Genomic DNA, 16,126 nt, shown 5'->3' on the forward strand with positions numbered 1-16,126 from the left:
GACTCCAGCTTGCCACCTGTGTGTTAGAGGAGTTCTGTTCTCCCTGCCCCAGCCCGATACAGCCTCAGAATTAATTCCTCCGCCATCCTCCAATGACTTCCCGTGAACCAGACCAGCGCCGGCTGCTGGTGAGCACGGCATTAAGCTCCTTCATTTTGTCCTCCGTGGATTCTCCCCACTTGTCCCTCCCTTCCTCTCCCTGATCCTCCCCCACAAATGACGCTCAACTCAGTTCTCAAAGATCAGGCTGGCAGAAGTGAGCCCCCTTGCACCATGAAATTGATATCCGCAAATACCACCACCCGGCCATCCTCTAAACACAGTTGTAAGGGTGCTACTGCTTAGAACAGGGGAGGGTGGGAGCCCAGTGGTGCCCACTTCAGAACGTGGGAGTTAACAGCAAAAGAAAAACGGGTGAGGCTCCAAACTGCCTGACATTTGTATGTCCTTCAGGCACCTCTCGATTTGCCCCCTCTATGCATTCTAAGGCCCCTCCCTTGTCCTCCTCTCCTCCCCATCTCCCAGGATGGCACCCCCTGTTGCCAATCGGACTCTTTTTTTCCATTACAGTTTATTACAAGATACTGAATATAGTTCTGGGTGCTACACAATAAATCCTTGTTGTTTCTTTTATATATAGTAGTGTGTACCTGTTAACCCCAAACTCCTAACTTATCCCTTCCCCTGCTTTTTCTTAGGTAACCTTAAATTTGTTTTCTATGTCTGTGAGTCTGTTTGTTTTGTAAATAAGTTCATTTGTACTATTTTTTAGATTCCACATATAAGTGATATCATATAATATTTGTCTTTCTCTGACTTACTTCCCTTAGTATGCTAATCTCTAGGTCTATCCATGTTGCTGAAAATGGCATTATTTCATTCTTTTTCATGGCTGAGTAATATTCCATGGTAGATATATATCACATCTTCTTTATCCTTTCATCTGTTGATGGACACTTAGGTTGCTTCCATGTCTTGGCTATTGTAAATAATGTCCCTATGAACATTGGGGGTACATGTATCTTTTCAAATTAGAGCTTTCATCTTTTTTGGATATATGCCCAGGAGTGGGATTGCTGGATCATATCGTAGTTCTATTTTTAGTTTTTTAAGGAACCTCCGTACCGTTCTCCATAGTGGCTGTACCAGTTTACATTCCCACCAACAGTGCGAGAGGGTTCCCTTTTCTCCACACCCTCTCCAGCATTTATTTGTAGATTTTTTTGATAATGGCCATTTTGACTGGTATGAGGTGATACCTCATTGTAGTTCTGATTTGCATTTCTCTAATAATTAGTGATGCTGAGCATCTTTTCATGTGCCTGTTGGCCATCTGTATGTCTTCTTTGGAGAAATGTCTGTTTATGTCTTCTGCCCATTTTTTTGATTGGGTTGTTTGCTTTTTACTTTTGAGTTGTATGAGAAACCTGACTCTTTTGACAAGCCACACTGAAACAGTCACTCAGTCACCAAGTCCATGGATTCTATCCTCAGGATCTCCCAAATCCATCTCCTTTTCTCCATCCTCCCACCCAGAGCCATAGTTCAGGCCACGGTACATTCACCTAGACGACTGCTATCATCTTGCAGACGATCTCACTTCCTCCAGTCTTCCCCCCAAATAATCCCCCACGACGCTGTCTGAACAGTCTTCTAAAAACAGAAATCTGATCACAACACTCTGCTCAAAACCCTCCAGTCACTCCCCATCATCTTCCAAAATATAATCCAGACTGCTTAGCATAGCCTGGCCCCATCCTGCCCCAGGGGTCTCACTTCAGGCACATCCCCAGGTGCCCCCCACACTGCAGCCTTACAGGACTGCTGGCATTTCCTCAGAGTACACCCAAGCTCTCTCTTGCCACCACATCATCACACCTGCTATTCCAGCTGCCTCCAAAGTCCTTTCCCTCCCCTCCTTGTCGGCGTGATAATGCCTATTTGTCATTCCATACTCAGTCAAGGTGTCTGAATCTGCAGGAAGTCTTTCCTAACTCCCGACCCCCATCCACCTTTCCCTGCTTCCTTCTTTACAGGGTGACTTTGGATACTGTCATCAGATTACTTATCCCGTGATCCTGCAACACTCTCTTTGTGCATCTCCCACTATAGGCTATGAGGGACTCTAAGGCAGGGAGCGTATCTCAGGCACACGCTGGAAGCTCAGTGCCTAGCACAGAGCAGGCATTTACTGTAGGTGTGCTGAATAATTGAAACATTCCAGCTTCTGCGTTGTGCCTGGGGCCGGCTGATCCCAGACAGCCCCTCTCCCAGCATGCACGGCTTATGTTTAGCGTTAGTAGTTTATCTCCGGGGAAAATGTGGTACCAGCTGTGGTCACCTGTCTGATTGCTCTCTGAGCTCTGCCTTTAACTGGAAATGAATTTGGATTACTTAAGCTTTCCTTGCCCAGTGGAAAAACTCCAGCTGGGTAAATCCAAAGCTGCTGGCAATTCTACTTTTTTCTGTTTAATCTCTTTCTCTCATGCGCCAACTCCAATTTTGTGCTTTCTGGCTTCCTCTCCCTCTCAATGCACGTTTTAAGTCTGCCATCTGTGACCTTTTGCAGATGGTGACTCACCTTGGGTCTTCACCTTCCGACTTGCTCATCCCAGGGAAACTGAGGCCAGTCTTGCCAAGGGAGTCAGCCACATCACTTGGGAGTTCTGGAGCAGCTCTGAGAATGAAAACCAGAAGTGAGATTCCTGAACCCCAGTCCGCTCCCCTCTGAGCCTCAGACCATGCCTCGATGCCGAGGAAGGTCGGGGATCTTAAATACCAGCTCTTCAGCTAGAAGTTCTGACCATCAGCAAAGAGGGCACAGAGAATGGTAAGGAAGGCGGATGAGCACGGAACCTGGCTCTCACCAAGCCGCATTTTTGGTAAGATCGTGTCCTCCCCCACCTGCAGTGTCCTAATGGTTTATGCCTAACTGGGAATGCTTCCGCTTCCCAGCTGACCCAAGAATACTGATTATGCCCAGCTGTCTCATCCTTAAGGCTTTCTTTTCCCTGATCCCCCTCCCGTACCCCCATCAGCCTCCTGTCCTATTCTCTTGACAAGAGTCCGTTCATACCTCACACAGGCTCCAAAAGCAAGACTGGCATGTCTCTGTTGAGAAAGTTTGCAAAACCCTAAAGGAGGGCTAGGGTAGGGGGGCACCTACTGCTCCCACGTGGGACTGAGAACCTGCCACGCACTTGAGGGAAACCAAGGACAAAAATCCGTGGTGAGTTTTTCAGGGCACTGAAAAGTTAAGGAACTTGCCCCAAAGCACACAGGAACTAAGCAGAGGAGTCACCACCTCAAGGTTTTACTGTATGAAGAGCGAATGATTTTGTCCCCACAAAGTTCATGGCCTCTGCTACATCACCCTGCAGAAAGTTCCTGTAACATGAACGTTCTTATTTAGGGAGAAGGTTCTGCAATGTCAGATCATATCAGAACTCCCTGCTTTGAACAACCAGCAGCTGCAAGACTTCCAGAGGAAGTCACATGTGGCTACACTTAGGGATTTGACAAAGGTCTCCCCAGCACCTGCCTGAGCAGGGCACATTCTCCATCACAAGGTGCGCCTGCTCTCAGGGAGCTCACAGTCTTGTGGCGAAGATGACAGAGGCATAAATAGAAGTGCGAAATTAATGCAGAAGATTGATCCGTTAAACCAAGTTCCTGGGTGTAAGATTATATATAATTCTTTGGAATTCATAGAAAGGAACCATCAAGCAAATCAGCCACCTTGTCATTTTAACTAAAGCGCCAAAACCAGTTTTAGTTTTGAAAACAGAGAAATTCAAGCTTCCTACTTGTCTGTAAGTATGCAAGGCAGTGTGCAATTTACCTTTGGTAGAATTAGCAGCAACAGTCAGAATTTGTAAATTCTCCTTTCATTTACATTTAAAAGAGAGAAATCCAATTTAGTCCAAATTCATTATTCACAAGTACATAAAACGTGCCCCTTGCTCCAATCTAGTTTTTTTGTTGTTGTTGTCGTCTTCTTTTTTGGCTGCGTTGGGTCTTCGTTGCTGCGCGCAGGCTTTCTGTAGTCGCGGCGAGCGGCGGCTACTCTTTGTTGCGGCACGCAGGCTTCTTATTGTGGTGGCTTCTCCTGTGGCAGAGCACGGGCTCTAGGTGCACGGACTTCAGGAGTTGTGACACGTGGGCTCAGGAGTTGTGGCACGTGGGCTCTAGAGTGCAGGCTCAGTAGCTGTGGCGCACAGGCATAGTTGCTCCGCAGCATGAGGAGTTATGTCAACTGTACTGACCATGAGTTCATATGCAGCAGCAAAATGGAGAGAAAGGGGCTTCTCGCTTGCTGATATATGTCACCATCATTGCATGCAAACCTAACTATTAGGCAGAGTTCTAATGAGTCCACATCCCCACCCCCAAAGCTCAGGAGAAACCAATAAACCCCTCCAGCAAACTGTGACAGAAGGAGTAAAAGCTAAGTGATAAAAATGCTAACTTGAATTTGCACATGTGCTGAAGTTCCTTAGAATGTCTTCTTAAAAGGTGGTTTTATCCTGGACCCTTGTGTTCCTGCTCGTCATCCCTTTTCATTTCCAGCCTCTAACTCTTCTGGGTGAAAAGAGGCATTTCTACTGATGGGGTAGATCACTGAACCCAAAAGAGGGTGAAAATCAGTGGCCTCGATTCGGCAACACCTATTCAATGTTTAAAATGTTCACACCTTTTGACTCCAAAATAACACTTCTAGGAATTTACTCAAAGGAAACAGTTAACAATGAATATAAATATGCATCTGCAAATATTGTTTAAAATAATTTAAAAATGGAAAACAAATGTTCATAGATGTTGGCTTTACGTAAACTGTGATAGGCGTATACGTTGAATTGAAAGTGATGCAGAAGCTATAACAAGAAAATAATAATAGACTATATAAAAATAGGAACATTTTCTATGGCAAGAAAAGCATTTACAATGTCAAAAGACAAATGGGTGAATTACTTGCAAGATATATGACAAACTAAATTACTCGATATAAAAAGAATTCTTTAAAATCAGTAAGAAAAGAAAAACTCAATTTTAGAAAGGCCAACAACCATGTGAAAAGATATTCAATCTCACACAGTGAAAGAAATGTAAACTGTATTAGTAGCAAAAGTCAACTTTTCATCTATAATCTAGGCAAAGTCCAATAATAACCCCATTTAGAAAAAAAAAAATGTTCTCATTCTTCTTTGGTGGAAATGTAAATTTGAAGGACAATTTGGTAATCTACCAAAATTTTGAATTCTTAAATTTAAAATTTTTCCTTACGCATATATAAGGGTATTTACAACAGTGTTGTTTGTAATATCAAATACCTGGAACAAAATAGATAAATTATGGTACATCTCTAATGGAATACTATGCTGTTGTTAGACAGAAAGATGTAACTCCATATACACTGATACGGAAAAAACACCCAAGATATACTGATGTACTGAATGCTAACTGAATCCAGAAAGTTGAAGAATATTAGATATAAATACTGTCATTTATTATATATACATATATTTTTTCACATAAGCACAGAAAATGTCCTGAAAGATATAAACAGCGGAAACTTCTAAAGGATAGAACTTGAAGAGAAGGGAGATTTTATATTTTATTTCATAGCATTCTGACAGTTCGATTTTTTTCTTTTGATGATTATGTATTATTCTTTTTTTTTTTTTTTTTTGCGGTACGCGGGCCTCCCACTGTTGTGGCCTCTCTTGCCACAGAGCACAGGCTCCGGATGCGCAGGCTCAGCGGCCATGGCTCACGGGCCCAGCCGCTCCACGGCATGTGGGATTCTCCCGGACCGGGGCACAAACCTGTGTCCCCTGCATCATCAGGCGGACTTTCAACCACTGCGCCACCAGGGAAGCCCTATGTATTATTCTTATAATTAAAAAAAAGTAGCTTGAACCATTAGTTGAACCTGATTAATCACCTCCTCTGCTACGGGAATTGTTTAGACACTGGGGCTACAGTGGGGAGTTGATATCTCAAGTCAAGAGATAGTCAAACTAGATTCTCTCTTCTCAAGTAGGAAATAATAACATGAAGTGAAAGAGAATGTTGCAATAAGTGAAGGGAGACCATGATAACAGAAAGAATGTTCTGACCTGAACATCTTTGAGATTCTAAGTCAAGCAGAAAAGGGCTTTACTTTTATAGGAGGAGTAAAGAACTGGGCGTCGCAGAGTAGGAAAGCAGGGGGCTGCATCAGACAGTGGTTGAGGGATGGCTTTTCTCTGGAGTCAGCCTTTTTTTTTTTTTTTTTTTTGGTACACGGGCCTCTCACTGCCGTGGCCTCTCCCGTTGCCGAGCACAGGCTCCAGACATGCAGGCCCAGCGGCCATGGCTCACGGGTCCAGCCGCTCCGCGGCATGTGGGATCTTCCCAGACCGGGGCACGAACCCATGTCCCCTGCATCGGCAGGCGGACTCTCAACCACTGGGCCACCCGGGAAGCCCTGGAGTCAGCCTATTTTCAGGAGGGCTGTGAAGGAGTTCCCAGTGCCTCCAGTGCTGGTTCGGGCTGCGCATGGGTCGAAGTTCAGGGGGTTGGGAGTGCTAAATAAATTGGCCAAGACAAGTTAGCAAGTCAGCAAGTATTTTGTCCAGGTACATCAGTGGGAACAAACAGTTCAGCTAATCCTTTATGAGACAAAGAACTGGGATTTGGAGGGCCTGTGTCTGCCCTTGTCATAGGAAAACAAGGGGGTCATACCCGAATCTCATCTAAGTCATATTTGTGAGGGTGATTCTTTGCTGTACACCATTTCCATTGCTGTTTTCCAGGAGAATAAGTCTCAGATAAAGTTAAACATTGTCTAAGCCAATCACAGTCCTCAAAGAGCTTTAACTTGGAGGGGATTTAAGAATTAAACAAGCAAATAAGTAAACAAATGAAAGTTATATAACTGTCTCCGGGTGCTTTCTGACAGAAAGTGGCTCTTGGTCCCTGACGAGGACATATCAAGTCCACAGTTAACATCGTAGCTTTGCAGTTTCAAACATTCATCTCTATCTGCCCAGGACCAGACTGAGAGATCACTGTAATTGAACAGATGGCACTGAAATGGACCCAATTATGTACAAAGATGTAAGATTCATTACAGCTCCATGAGGGGATGAAAGGATTACCCAATAAATGTTGTTGGGACAATTATCCAGCAATTTGGAGAAACAGTAATTTTAGAACCTCACTTTATGTTATGTGCTAAAATAAATTCCAATTGAGTGGAAGAGTTAAATGTGTTTTTGTTTAACATCAAAATCTCAGAAAAATAGAACTGAATATTTTGCCAACCTCTAGAGGAAAGGTAACTTTATAGGCTTAGAAGCAATACAAGGAATATGAAAGAGTAAGATCTGTAAGTTGGACTACAAAAAGTATAAAGCAGAAAAGCAAACATCAACCAAAACCTACTGCAGCAAATGTAGCAAGGAGGCATTATATTTGGTGTTTAAGACCTCGTACTGGTCAGAAAAAAATTAAGACTCAGAGATAGAAGGGCAAAAGATACTTACAAAAGATGCCATGTAACTAGAAAACAATGATTTGAGATGTTCAGTTCCCAGAGAATATAAATTAAAACAACAAGTTACCATTTCCTTTGTTAAATTAGCATAAATTTTAAAAATAATACCTCTGGGGCTTCTGTTTCTGGTTAGGATGTAGAGTCACGAGTGACTGTGGAGCCTGCCCTAGCAATGAGAATGAGCTAAACCATGATTTCTTGTTTGTTTTTCTTTTGTATCATGATTTTTAAAACCATCAGAGAGCTCAGTATGTAAAGAAACCTAAATAAACTAAATTCCAGAAGCGACCAGCTCTTCCTAGGATCGAAGATATCCATGGCTGCTTCGATCCATGAAAAAGTGGCAGCAAGGGGAGGAATCTGCCATAAACTTGGGTGAAGAGCTATCAGCCAAACTTGTAACAACATTTAATGGCTGTTTGTGAGCTAATGTGACAGATTAGAATCCCAAAAAGCCGTAGCCACAGAGCGAGTCTATACCCACCCACCTGCCAAAGCTCTCATATAGTTCTCCATGAAGTACGCAGAGTTATAGACCAAAGGCTAAGGACAAAGCAGGAGAGCTGAGAGAATACCCTTGAGGCACGCAGGATCTTCCCCAAGTGCAAGACCTACTGGAGACTGGGAACAGGACAGAGAGTTGAGAGCAATCCCTTCAAGGACACCGTGCCTCCACCACGTGGAGCAGGGCTGGTTTCCCAAGTTGCAGAAACCTGCGGACAGGACCTAAAACCCAAAGCTGGCAGCTAGCAACAAAGCAGAGAGAGACCTTCCATGGTTCAGAAAGCTGACAACAGGGCTTTCAGACCTCTTTAGTCTCACGGGTGCTCAGAGACCCAGCCCTGATGAAGGGAGAAATCCTGATACCTTCTCAAAATATTTGAAGCCGGTGGTGAACTGGATCTAACTGAAGCTGCAACAAAGCCCATAACTTGCTCAAATACAGCTTTAATTGTCTCAGACCCTCACATTAGAGGGACCATAAACTTTTCTGTGGGTAAATATTATTTACTTCAGTCTCTACTGATCTTTTACACACAATATCCAACATAAGGAAAGAACTGATAGCAAGAAAATGTGATAGGGTTAAGAGAGGAAGAGTAAATAGAAGAAGACCCAGAGATGGCCCAGATGTTAGAATATCTAGATAGTGACTGTAAAATAAACAGAATAAAAGGAGAATATTAGCAGAGAGGTGGAAACTATAAAAAAGATCCAAATGCGAAAGTTATTAACTCTTTAAAAGACTATTAATATTGTTTAAAACAAAAATTATAACAATTGAATTACAGAGTTTACAGCATACGTATCAGTAAAATATATGATAACAGGAGTATAGAGGGATGGGGGTGAGATAAATGCCATGATATTGTTGTAGAGTTCTTAACTTTGTTCATGAAATAGTATATTGTTATTTGAAAGTGTATGTTCATAAATAAATGATTCATAGGGTAATCTCTAGATAAATCACTAAAAATTACAAATATAGGTATATTTAAAAAGTCAACAGAGGAGATATTAAAATGATACATTAAAATATTTAATTCACCTAAAAGAATACAGAAAAGGGGAACAGAGGAAAAACAGACAGATGGGTCAAACAGAAAACAAATACCAAAATGCTAGACCTAAACTCAATCATATCAATAATTGTATTAAATGTAAGTCAACTAACTGCTCTAATTTAAAAGCAGAGATTGTCAGACTCTATAAGAAATCAAGACTTAACTATAGCCATTTATAAAAGACACTTTAAACAAAAAGACATAGACTGGTTAAAAATAAAAGGATGGAAAACATATACCATGTGGCTATATCAATAACAGAGAAAGTCTTCGAGACAAAGATTATTATTGAAGATAAAGACAGCCACTTCATAATGATAAAAGGTAAATTCAACAAAATAACGTAACTATCATGAATGTCTATACACCTAATAATGAAGCATTAATGTACATGAAGCAGAATGACAGAACTAAAGGGAGAAATAGAGAAATCCAAAGTCATAGTTTAGGATTTTAACATCTCAGTAATTTATAGAATGAGTACACAAAATATTAATAATAATGCACAAAATTTGAAAAACAATTTGATATTTATAGAACACTGGCACCTTCTTGAAAGCTTCTTTCCAAATGGACATGAAATAAACACATAAATAGACCACAAATAACTCTCAGAATAACTCTCAAGGTACTTCTATGGATTGAAATCGTACAAAGTATATTATTTGACCACAATAATAGGTTTAAAATCAATAACACTACGATATTTAGGAGATCTCCAAATATTTTGTAGTTAAACAACACAAGTCTAAAAACACAAGTGTTTTAACTCATGCACAGAGAAGATATCAAAGGGAAATTAGATATATTTTGGACTGAATGGTAATAAAAACACAAAACATCAAAATTTGTGGGATGCAGTTAAAGCAATGCTTAGATAGAAATTTACAGCTTTCAATACCTATATTTGAAAAGAAGATATAAAGCCAATAATTTAAGCTTCCATATTGAGAAGCTTGATGAAGAGCAAAATAAATACAAAGTAGAAAAAAGTAAATAATGAAAATAAGAGTGAAAATCAAAGAATAAGAAAATGAATAAACAATAGAGAAAATTAACAGTCATAATTAGACACTTTGACAAGATTAATAAAATTGATGAATCTCTAGCAAATCTGATGAAAGGAAAAAGAGAGGATACAAATTATCAGGAATGAAAGAAGTGTTATCATTATGGATCTTTTCAAAAATTAAAAGGAAAATAGGAATATTATGAGCACTTTAATGTCAGTAATTTGACAACTGATATGAATGGGATAATCCCTTGAAAAAATACTATTTTTCAAAACTGACACAAGAAAAAGTAGAAAATCTAAATAGTTCTAAATCTATTTTAAAAATTGAATTAGTGATTTAAAAAAAACACACCAAAGAAAACTCCACTGCCACATGGCTTCACTAGTAAATTATGTCAAGCATTTAAGGAATCATAATGCCAACCTTACACACTTTTAGAAATGTTGAGGAGGACGAAAGACTCCCTTTTTTATTTCATAAAGTAAGCAGAACCTGATACTGAATCCTGAAAAATATTTTACAAAAGAAAAAAAAAATCCTTAAGAGAATATTAGCAAATCAGATCCAACAGCAATGTATAAAAAGAATAAGATACCATGACCAAGTGAGATTTGTCCCAGGAATGCAAGGTTTGTTTACCGATCAAAAAATAATCAATATAATTCACCAAATTAACAGAGTATAAGAGAAAAACTATATGATTCTCTCAATAGATGCAGAAAAAGCATTTGCTAAAATTCAATACCCTGGCATAATTTTTAAAAACATATAATCTCTAGGATTTTTCTTAAAGCTGGGAATATAACAAGTCTTCCTCAATCTAATTTTAGAAAAGCATTTATAAAACCTACAATTAACATCCTACTTAAATAAGATTAGGAACAAAACAATGTCCAGTTTCACTACTATGGAATATTGTACTTGGGTCCTAACCAATGCAATAAGAAAAAGAAAGAAATTTCACACAAATTGTAAAGGAAAAAGTAAAACTATCTTTCACAGATGACATGACTTGTATGTAGAAAACCTTTAAAAATCTACAGAGATACTACAAGAAATAATTAGTAAATTTATTAAGGTTGCAGGATATAAGCTCAATATATAAAAATCAGTCTCTATATTCTCAGTGAACACTCTGGGTGAATAACTGAAAAATAAAATGATGGACATACAAAAAGCTGTGTATATTAATTCTTCCAATCTGTGGACATGGAATGTCTTTCCACTCATTTGTCTTTAAAATTTTTTTTCATCAATGTTTTGTAGTTTTCACCATACAAGTATTTCAGTTGTTAGATTAAGTTTACTCCTAAGTATATTATTCTTTTTGATGCTAATATAAATGAGACTGTTTTCTTGATTTTCTTTTTGGATATTTCATTGTTAGTGTATAGAAACACAAGTGATTTTTGTATGCTGATTTTGTAACCTGCAACATTACTGAATTCATTTATTAGATCTAACAGTTTTTTGGGGAATTGTTAGGATTTTCTACATATAAGATCATGTCATCTGCGAACAGAAATTATTTTACTTCTTCCTTTCCAATTGGAATGCCTGTTATTTCTTTTCCTTGCCTAATTGCTCTGGCTAGGATTTCCAGGACTATGTTCGATAGAGGTGGCAAGAGTGGTCATCTTTACTTTATCCCAGATATTAAAGGAAAAGCTTTCAGTTTCTCACCATTGAATATAATGTTTGCTGTGGGATTTTTATACAATGATCTTTATGTGTTGAGTAAATTCCTTCTATATCTAATTTGTCAAGAGTTTTTATCACGAAAATGTGTTGAATTTTGTCAATTTTTTTTCCTGCATCTATAGAGATTACCATGTGATTTTTTATCCTTCACTCTTTTTTATTTTCGGTAGGAGTTTATTAATTAATTAATTTTTGCTGTGTTGGGTCTTCGTTTCTGTGTGAGGGCTTTCTCTAGTTGTGGCAAGCAGGGGCCACTCTTCATCGCGGTGCGCGGGCCTCTCACTATCGCGGCCTCTCTTGTTGCGGAGCACAGGCTGCAGACGCGCAGGCTCAGTAGTTGTGGCTCACGGGCCTAGTTGCTCCACGGCATGTGGGATCCTCCCAGACCAGGGCTCGAACCCTTGTCCCCTGCATTAGCAGGCAGATTCTCAACCACTGCGCCACCAGGGAAGCCCTATCCTTCATTCTTTTAATGTGATGTGTAACATTGATTGATTTGCACATATTGAGCCATCCTTGCATCACAGGGATAAATCCCACTTGGTCATGGTGTATTAGCTTTTTAATGTGCTGTTGAATTCAGTTTGCTAATATTTTATTGAGGATTTTGCAGCTATGTTCATCAGGGATCTTGGCCTATAGTTTTCTTCTTTGTGATGTCTTTGTCTGGTTTTGGTATCAGGAGAATGGTGGCCTCATAAAATGAGTTTGGAAGTATTCCCTCTTTATTTGGGGGGAGGAATTTAAGAAGGATTGGTATTGATTGTTCTTTAAATGTTTGGTAGAAGTCACGTGTGAAGCCACCTGGTCCTGCGAATGATAGCCCAAAATTTTAAACAACTCCAATGTTCATCAACGGAAGAATGGACAAACAAACTGCCACAGTCAGTCAACAGAAAACTACTCGGCAATAGGAAGGAATGAAGAACCACTGATATGTACAAAAACACGGATGGATCTCAAAAATGTTGTGTTGAACAACAACAAAAGCCAGACAAAAGAGCACTATTATTTACATCTATTTGAACAGGCAAAAAAAATTTCTTGGGTGACAACAATATTCTATTATCTTATTTTGGGTGGTGGTTTTAAAGGTGTATGTAATTGTTAAACCTCATCCAACCAAACTCTAAAATATGGCCATTTCATTTCATATACCTTATACCCACTGAAAATTTTTAATAATAACACCTTTGACTGATACTCCTATAAACTGGACAGTGATTTTAGAAACCACTGTGGCAATAATAGTCAAGAATTCTAAAAAGTCCAACCGTTTTAATTCAATGATTCATTTATGCAAATCTACTCTTAAGAAATAATTCAAAACAAAATGTAAAAAGCACAAAAATGTTGACCATAGTATTTGTGTAACTGTGTAATCTGAAGCACTTCAAATTTCAACATTGGGTAAAAATTAAACAAAGTGCAGTAAATATATTTTATAGAATATATTTAAGTCACTAACAATTATATTTATTATGACTACATAACAAGCTGAAGACATATTTATGCTACAATCCTTTACGTTCTTGTAAAAATATACATATGGGAAAACACTAGAAGGAAATAAACCATAATGATAAATTGTTGTGTTGGGCTTGTGGGAGTTTTTTTTCTTTTCATCTTGGTTATCTGAATTTTTATATTTTTCTTTCCTTGAAACGTATTTTCAATTTACGTGGTTTTTCTTTTTTCTTGATATTTTTGCAATATTGTTCTTTTTATCCAAGAACAAGATATTTTCCTCCAGTTACTCATGTTATCATTTATGTCCTGCTATCATTTTCTTAGTTTAAATTGGTTTTTTATTGCACAAGAAATCCATGGTTACATCTTCATTATAAAAGGACCTCAGTTTTACCCGATGGTTTCTGATTTCTAGAAAATAAATTTTTTAACTGAACTTTAATTTGTGAATATAACAACTGGTACAGGCCTTTCCAATGACCCAAATACTCATGCCTAATCACACAGAATCATGATACACAGCTAACTATTGTTATTAATATAAAACATTAAATATATTGATTTGAAAGTATTTGAAAATATTAGCAGTGGTTAGTCTCTGGGTAGTGAGATAAGGTTAAACGTCTTTTTCCTTATCTTCTTTTCCTACAGTGAATATGTATTATTTTGTGATAAAAAGACATGGTAAATTTAAATCCCAATTTCAAGCCCTGGGCCCAATCCTGATCCAAGTCAGTGTCAGGGAATTGCAGAATTCCCTAGGCCAAAGCTTCCCCATCACGCATTTCATCTTGCTATTCATGACCCACTTCTGGTCACTTGACCTTGAACTTCCTCTTCCGGTGCTACCCTCTTGTCTTAATAACCTGATGCTCTGGGGCTTCCTATTCTGGCCATTAGCCTTCCTCCTACCAGTCCCACTGTCCTCACCCCACCCACAGGATCAGAAAACCTGCTGAGTAAATGCAGGAAGCAGAAACCCTCAGTCTGGTCTCTCTTGGTCCTCAGATTCCTTGCTGTCACACAGGCAGCTGCAGCAACAGCTACACCTACCTTCCCTCCCCAAAATCTCCAGCACCAGAGCCTGCTAAGCCATCCTAGCTCCCGTTCCTGCCAGACCTTTATTAAGCATGACAAGGGTTTGGAACACCTACGAAACATCATAATCTCCCCGTCTCCCTGTAGAAACAAATAGAGTTAAAGGAGGCTGTGAGGCTGGAATGGTGGCAGATGCATCCCTGGAGAGCCCAACTCCAGCCTCCCTCACCTGTCTTGTGTCCCCCCCTCTCGGCTCAGACCTTCTCTCAGGAGCCTGGCCAAGCCTGCTGAAGGGGAGCTAAAGAGGTGACTGAAAACTGAAATGAACATCCCGTTGAAAAGAATTCAGAGTGGTGATAAATAGCTTTATGGGCCCCTGGCGTATTGTGGACAGCAGAGGACTCTCTCTCCGCATCCGCCCCTGAGTATAAATTAGAGAGAGGTGTAAGTTCCTGATCGCTCTGTCCTTCGAACCCCTACAGTACTTAGAAAAAGACAGCGTGACCATGCCCAATGAGGAGGGGCAAGGAACAGCTCAAATTAGAGGGAACCTTATTAAAAGATGTCTCCTCATAGCTATTCAATCACTAATTGACTTTTCTTCCCCACTTTAATTTTGATGCTGGTGTCTTAATTAATAACTCTGTCACCAAAGCGCCAGGGTGCCAGAGCAAGGCTCACCAAGAGTTTATCTCTCTGCGTTCTAGTCAGTTTGACAAGTAGGCTCTCCCTGGCCAGCTCCCTGGGTAATGGCCTGCGCCATCTTGGTCCCTGGAGGAAACAGAGACGCATTGTAATTCTTTAAGCCACAGGGCCCAGCCGGCAGGAAGAGAAGCAGAAAACTCTCCCTCTCTGACAGCATCTTAAATTCCCTTCTCTCTTTCTGCATTCTCATATGTACACAGGGTTCATCACGGAGACTGCGGCCAGTGGGAGAGATGGATCACAAGTGTCGTTTCTAAGCCTCCCAGGAAATCATTTGTTCACTCACTCATTGATTCATACCGGTATTTTACTTGTTTTTGACTGGCCTGTGCTGGACTTGTGTGTGTGGGGGTGTGGTATGGGACAGGGGAGTTCCCAAAGAAGTAAAAATTGTGGCATTTATAATTTTAGTTGAAGAGATGTGACATACTCATAAAAATAAAAGCCTGACATTAACACAACATTGTACATCAACTATACTCCAACAGAAATTTTTAAAAATTAAATAAAATAAATTAAATAAAATAAAAGCCAAGATTTGTTGTTCAAAGAAAATATCCAGGTGGGCAAAGTCAATTGTCCTGGCTAGTATGTTGGTCCCTCCTCACTTCTGGGTCCCTCTGGCATATTTCAAACATGCAGTGAGGAACCACAATGGAAGCACCACCAGGTGGACCTTTGGCAGGAGAAGTTAAAAAGTCAAGTTCTCTTCGTATGGCTTTCTCCATCCTCTCTCCTGGGATGGAGGGATGAGGGAGCAGTAGAAGGCACTTAAGAGAAAGGAAGCTCCCATTTCACCCCTCCTCACCACAGAGGAGGAAGATGCGTCTAAACTCATCATTTTGATAGTTTGGACTGGACTACCTGTGAGTAGAGCCACTCTGCCCTAAAGGTGGGCTGAAGGTGGCAATCTGATCTACACTGCACTGGGAGCTCCCGGACATCTTGCTTCTTTCTCTTTTCTCTTCAGCTTGGTGGCAGAAGTGGGATACTGCACCAGGGACCCACCCTTCTCGAGCAAGCCCAACCTTCTTACCCTCTTCTCTTTCTCCCTTCCATGCAGGAAAGAAAAAAGATTCATGACCAGGGAT

General features: G+C 40.0%; 1 long non-coding RNA gene across 1 annotated transcript in view; it reads right to left on the reverse strand.

The window, feature by feature from the left end:
- Window positions 1-2,580: 2,580 nt before the first annotated feature.
- Window positions 2,581-16,126, reverse strand: part of LOC115851597 (uncharacterized) — a 298,398-nt gene continuing 284,852 nt past the window's right edge. Inside the window, exon 4 of the long non-coding RNA XR_004038858.2 lies at window positions 2,581-2,677. This is a non-coding gene — a long non-coding RNA (uncharacterized lncRNA). The remainder of the gene's footprint in view (window positions 2,678-16,126) is intronic.

The sequence above is a fragment of the Globicephala melas genome, chromosome 9 (genome assembly GCF_963455315.2).
Source record: "Globicephala melas chromosome 9, mGloMel1.2, whole genome shotgun sequence".
Lineage (NCBI taxonomy): Eukaryota > Metazoa > Chordata > Mammalia > Artiodactyla > Delphinidae > Globicephala > Globicephala melas.